The 6,633-nt window shown below is 39.4% G+C and overlaps 1 pseudogene; it reads right to left on the bottom strand.

Moving 5' to 3' along the window:
* Positions 1–4,893: 4,893 nt before the first annotated feature.
* On the bottom strand, positions 4,894–5,919 carry LOC101645181 (annotated as a pseudogene).
* Between the last annotated feature and the right edge of the window lie 714 nt (positions 5,920–6,633).

The raw sequence follows: 6,633 nt of genomic DNA, 5'->3' as shown, positions 1-6,633 counted from the left end.
CCCCCCCCCAATGTCCTCCTTGGAGCTGAGCAGCGAGACTGGGGGTTGAGTTTTTAACCAATAATATATATTTCACCCTTTTTTATATTATGCTTGTGATCTGCTCTGATTTGGGGGCTGTCATGCTGACCCCCAGAGGGGGAGATCCAGCTTATCAGGGGCGTTGTTTCCTTCTCAGCCAATTGCAACTAAATTTGCTCCCTGGACTCCGATGATCCGCTTTTCTCCCACACCGCAATCTACCTCAGGTAAAAATCTGCTTTTCTTCTACTCTAAATTATGGCTACCTACCCGCCACTGCCACTCCCCAGGCTGTGAGCTCAAGGCAGCCAACAGCATGGAGAGCTCCGGCGTGGGGTTCTCCTCATGTCTGGGATTCTGTCCCCTTTAGGGCGTCAGCCTGGAGGAATCGCTGCTCCCAGCAAGTGCGCAGCTGGCGCCCGTGGGCTCGCCAAAGCAAGAGCGGTTTAACGTGTTCTTGGTTTTCCTTGTGAGTGGAAATCACACACATAAAAGGGGTTCAGGTGAGACCCTAGTACCCTATTTCTAATTTCAGGAGTCCACCTCCCTGTTTCCTTCTTCCCAGTTTTCTGGTTTGGCAGCAGGATCTCGGGACGGGTGAGTCCTATCGAGTCGCCATTTTCCCCCTTCATTTTGGAACAACTTTTATTGCTAGGAACATTTGGTATTTCCAAGGAAAAACGATTAGTTTTGGAAGAGAGTACAAAGAAAACAAAAGAAAAAACCTAAAACCCTCACTGCCATTGAGTCCATTCTGACTCATGGTGACTTAGATAGGATAGGGTAGAAGTTCCCTGTGCGTTTCCAAGACTAGTAGAAGGTCTCAGCTTTCTCCTGTGGAATGGCTCTTGTTAGGTGCCATCTGTCCAATCCAATTCCTGCCCAATAGAGCAAATACTGCATGGACATCTACCATCCTTACAATTGTTAGCCCAATGCTAACCACTATGCCACCAGGGCTTTTTGAATGCTAACCCAGGGGTGCTCACACTTTTTCAGCATGAGAGCTACTTATAAAATGATCAAGTCAAAATAATCTACCAACTAAAAAACTGCAAAATATATTTATTTATTACATTTATTCATAAATGCACTGAGAATTCCTTATATGTACAATATATGTTTATGTACCTTGCATAACCACATGAGTCCATATTGCACAACACAACACAATTAACTATGTATATTTTTGTCATTACCTGAGTTTACTCTGATGACTTGCACTGAATAGAATGAGCCAGGTATGCATAATCCGGACAGTAGCTGCTGACAGCCAGCCTCAAGCACACTTCCAAATGATCATCAGTCATGGCTGAAAGTACTTGGACTTAATGATCTTTATGTGGGACAAGGCTGACTCTCATAAAGAAGTAGAACCGAATAATGCAGTCAAGGAAATAGCACATTTTCTCATGTTTGGGTACTTTCCCTCTGTAAGTTCCAGAACTGCAGCTGTCTGTGGTTTCCATGCAGACCATGCGGATCAAAGCCCAATGGGTAACCATTGACACCATCAGGGCTCCTTAAACCACCAACAGGAAATGGCAACTGCTCTCTTTTCCTCTAGCGTTTCAGCCTTCCCTCAGTGCCTCCTACAGGCAGACTCAGACAATGTACTGATATTAGAGACCAGTCACCCAGAACCTGAGGTTGCAAAGCAAGCTCTCAAAGTCAGTTTGGGAAAGAGAAAAGATAATCTATTAACCAGCACAGTATTCCCTTCATACATGTTTATATTTGTGTGTATTACACATTGTGGTGAGCATATATGACGGCAGTTTAGGAAAAATTAAGTTATGTATAAACATTTTTTAAAATTAACCAATTAATTTTGTTTAGCCCTCACAGTAAAAAAATTAAAAAATGTTTAATGAAAAAGAATATGGTAAATATCTTAAAAAATTTAAAACATTAGGTACATTTTAATAAAACCAGGATTAACTCTAATTTGAAAACTAAAGTATTAATATTAAGTTCCTATTAAATAATATACTGCTCACCTAAAAAACTAACAGATGCTCTTATACAAATTAATATTTTTATCCTTATGTTACATCTAATATATACTGGCAATACTTAAATTTTGGTAATATTTAGGAGCATTTTAATTATAATTACACTTTACAATACAGCACTGCAGCTATTTGGTAGCATTTTTCATTCTACCCAAACATATGTTCTCATGAAAATATTTTTCAAAAAGCAGTTTTATTGGCATATAATTAACATATTACACAATTCAATAGTTCAAACACATGAAGAAGAGTTGTGCAATCATCACCATAATCAATTTTGGTACTTTATCTTCTTTCTTGTACTCATTGTTATTAGCTACCCATTTCTCCCAATTTCCCCTCCAATGGTCCAAAAAACATTACTGAAGAAAATATTTTATTATGGCTCAAAATATGTTAAGTTGAATATGTAGAGAAACCAAATTAGTGTTTGGTATTTTGTTCTATCTAAAAAGTTAATGAGTCCAAAGAAATAGAGAGATGAGTTAAGATAATTTCATAAAGGAAGATAAATGTGTGTGTCATTTTGGGTGGAGGAGGGAGGCTAGAAAATGGTTAATGTGTCCACATGGAAGAATTCCAGCAGGTGGATGTGGGAGTTAGAAACACCACTCGGTGAATAAAGGGAATAAATGTGTCAGAACTGAGAGAATTAATGTAGCAATAAGCTGGAGTCTGCTTTTTAATTCAGATGACGGGTGTAAGAATAACTTAGGAAAATCAATAATAAATTAAGTGCTAAACCCTTTGAAGAACTGTGACAAGGTGACCTGATATCAGAGATGAGAGGAAATGGCGAAAGGTGAGTATAAAGCAGCAGGTCAGCACCGAGAGTGGCACTGCCTTCAATGAGAAAACACATGGGGAGAACCTCCTGGGCCTTTGAGCTTGAGGTCAGAAACACTCTTTTCACGTGACTACACTCTTCATCCCTCTCTGCCCCCCACCCTTGTCCACTCAAAATGCCTCTGATTTCTACCCTCTATGATTTATCTTGTAGTCAAAATTAAGTAGATATTTAAGGATGGATAGTAATGTTTATTGCATTCCTACCATGTTATAAACGAAGTAAATAATCTATTTGGCACCACTATCCAAGGAAGAAATTTGTAAGCTATTATCTGTATTTTAAAATTGAAAAACCTGAAGTTTAGATTACATCTAAAATCATATAAAAACGGTAATTAGTAAATTGGTTTTTACACCTGGGTCTGTGTTTGTAGATTTGTTTTCCCAAAGACACTACTTTTTTTCTTTTTTTCTTTGTGAATAATATATCACTGTTTCCATGAAGGTCCCAAGAAATAATATAGAACAGTAAAAGATTGTTATCAGTAAATGCAATAAATTAAAAACCTCTGAAAATTTTCTCTTCAATGAAACAACTGGAATACGGGCAAACATTAGAATTTTTTATTACTCTGAAAATTAAATATTATTTTCCTTATTCTGGAAGTTAAATAGACTTGTAGTAACCTTAAGTCTCTAATTCAAGGAAATTGGCTGGAATTTGGTAAGAGTGGTGAATCTTGTGTGATTATAACTTCTCCTGGTATCAGCAGCACAGGTGTTCCAAGGTACCAGTTTGGAAATTGCCAGGTAATCAGTTTTGGGTCGTTGCAGATGTAGCTATGGTAAAATTTAGTAAGCCATCATGTGACATCCCTTATAATCTTTTTGAATTTGTCCTCATTGTTAAATATTTACTACTTTCTTTTCAATTGAGATTTTAATCTATTTTACTTTGTTATTTTGTTAGATTTTTGTTGCTGTTGTTGTTTAAATGCTTTTCTATCTATTAAAGCTAGGATAGGTAACTCTGTTGAGACAGTAACTGGATTCATGGTTCCTTAGGGGTATGGCATGGGAGGTTGGGGGACGAATGGGGGGGCTAATAACGATGAGTACAAGAATGAAGGAAACATTCTAAAACTAATTGTGGTGATGATTGTACAACTCTTCTTCATGGGATTGAATTATTGAATTGTATATGTGAATTATATGCCAATAAAACTGGTAAAAAAAAAGAATGACAGTCGGAGAAACTCACGGGCACAGGCTATCCGGTCCTATAGGACCACTGAATGTACATCAACTCAGTGGCAATGAGTCCGGTTTGGTGGTAAAGTCTCATCTTTCTCTTGCAGGGTGGCGGGTGGGTTTGAATTGCTGACCTTGTGCTTAGCAATCCATCAAGTAACCCAGCATGCCACTACAGCGATTTTAATGAAGCTTAAAGAGGTTAGCTATATTTCTCATCTTACATGTATTTATCGATCACTATTAGCTTAGGCACTGTTTTAAATTTTCTACATTTAATCACTTATATATTCCTCACCATAGAATAAATGCTTGAGTATTATTATTACCCCATTTCTTGGTTGGCCACACTGTGGCACAGAGAGATCTAGCAATTTTCTCAAGGACATAAAATTAATACATGAAAGAGTTTTGAAACCAGACACTCTGCTTTTAGACCTCGTATCCTAACCATTGCCATTGATGAGTACAAGAATAAAGTTCAATTAAAATTCAACTCCAGGAGTTTATTTTGTTTTGTTTTCCATTTGTTCTCTTAGTAGAATGCTTTCCAGACTGGGAACAGCCTTCCTGTTTGCTAAATCATAGCTTCTTCGGAGGCAAGAGAGAACAATGCTATTCCTGAACAAGCTGAGCGATGGGAAGATGGCATATTCTATGTGCTTATTGATATTTCTGATTCATCTGGCCAGTCTTCTTCCTTCCGGAGTTCCTTCCCAATTCAATTCATACTTCCCATTCCATGAGGTTTCATGCATATAATACAGTTCCTCTACCCACTTATCTTGTGATGTCATATCCAATATTTGCTCAGAACTTACACTGAGTCTTTGCTCAAGTGAAACATTCTTAGAACTCGAATCTGGATTTCCTTGGTTCTGGCCCCATAGATGATTGGGTTGAGCACAGGAGGCACCAGCACATAGAGATTGGCCACCAGAATGTGCACATACTTGGGGACTCGGTGTCTGCCAAAGCGGTGGGTGAGAAAGGAGAAGAAGGCAGGAATGTAGAAAACCAAGATAACACCAAGGTGGGAGCCACAGGTATTCAGAGCTTTGCGCCGGGCATCAAGAGATGGCAAGTGAAAGACTGCTTGGAGGATAAAGACATAAGAGATGGCAATGAGGATGGAATCCAAACCCACAGATAGCAAGGCTGCCGTCAGTCCATAGACAACATTGACAGTGATATTGGCACAGGCCAAGCGAGCAATGCCCATGTGCTCACAGTACGTATGTGCCATGACACGATGCCCACAGTAGGGCAGTCGCTTTAGCAAGAAGATGAAAGGGGAAACCACGGCTATACTTCGGAAAATCCCAGCACATGTGATTCTGCCTATGACACTGTGGTTGAGAATGGTGCTGTACCTCAGAGGCTGGCAGATAGCCACATATCGATCAAAGGCCATGGCAAGAAGAACTGAGGACTCCAGCGCATAGATGGCGTGGACACAAAACATCTGGGCTAAGCAGGCAGCAAAGGAAATCTCACCAGCCTGGAGCCACAAAATAGCCAGTGTCTTAGGCACTGTTGTCGAGCTGAGGGCCAGGTCCGTGAGTGAGAGAAGACAAAGAAAGAGGTACATGGGTTCATGTAGAGCATAATTTGTTACAATGACCAAGATAAGAGTGGCATTTCCAGCCAGTGCCACCAGGTACACAGCACAAAAGGGGATGGCAAGCCAGGTATGGCTGGCCTCCAGTCCTGGGATCCCTGTTAGGCAGAGAGTATCTGGGAGACTGTTTTCACTAATGTTGAAAGCTGACATGCTGCTTGACAAATGAAAGGGTCAATGTAAAGTGTGCTGATATGCCTGCCCTGTCGGTATGTGGTTCATTCACATGAAATATTCATCTCCATGGGAAATTAGCCCTTAGACTGAAAAAAGAGAGATGAATTGTTATTGATTTGTTATAGAATTGCAAATTTTATCACAAAAACTCTCACTCCACCCGCCCCTATTTGCTGTTTTCCTCCCAGCTATGAGAAGTTTGGAGCTCTCTATCCCATGCACCAAGCTAAGCAGGTAGACCTCTGCACAATTGTACCATTCTCAACTTATTTCCCATTATTTTTAGGCCACTAAAATTACTTTTTAAAATTATTTTTTAAAACAATTATTTTTACTGACTTTGACTACACGTACCTAGGGATATCTTTACTTATGCCCTAAATTCCGGTTATTGGTCACTCATAGTGAGCCTGCTCTCTTCCGTTCTCCCTTATCTATTTCTTATGGACTTGGGAAAAATTAATCACCCCCAGAAGTTTTCTTTTCTTAGTCATTCCTTAGTGAGATTTTATACACCCCCCCCCCCATTTTCTCATTCATATCACCATCCTTTTCAGTAAGGCCATATCTCTAGGTTATTATAAACTGTTCTTGTTAATGACTAATGTGTGTGTTGATATTTAGATCAATGTCCACTAAAGGAAGCAATTTTGGTAACTCTCAGTATCTTGCTTCTGACGTTTAGACTTAAGGCTCTGGTTTTATATTCACTTCGTTTTCTGGGTATCCTATCTGTCCAAATACAAATGAATGGCTTAT

This window comes from Echinops telfairi, unplaced genomic scaffold (assembly GCF_000313985.2).
Source record: "Echinops telfairi isolate 266 unplaced genomic scaffold, ASM31398v2 ScPeMD7_41;HRSCAF=154, whole genome shotgun sequence".
NCBI classification, from domain to species: Eukaryota; Metazoa; Chordata; class Mammalia; order Afrosoricida; family Tenrecidae; genus Echinops; species Echinops telfairi.
This window is presented reverse-complemented; position numbering and strand designations above follow the sequence as displayed.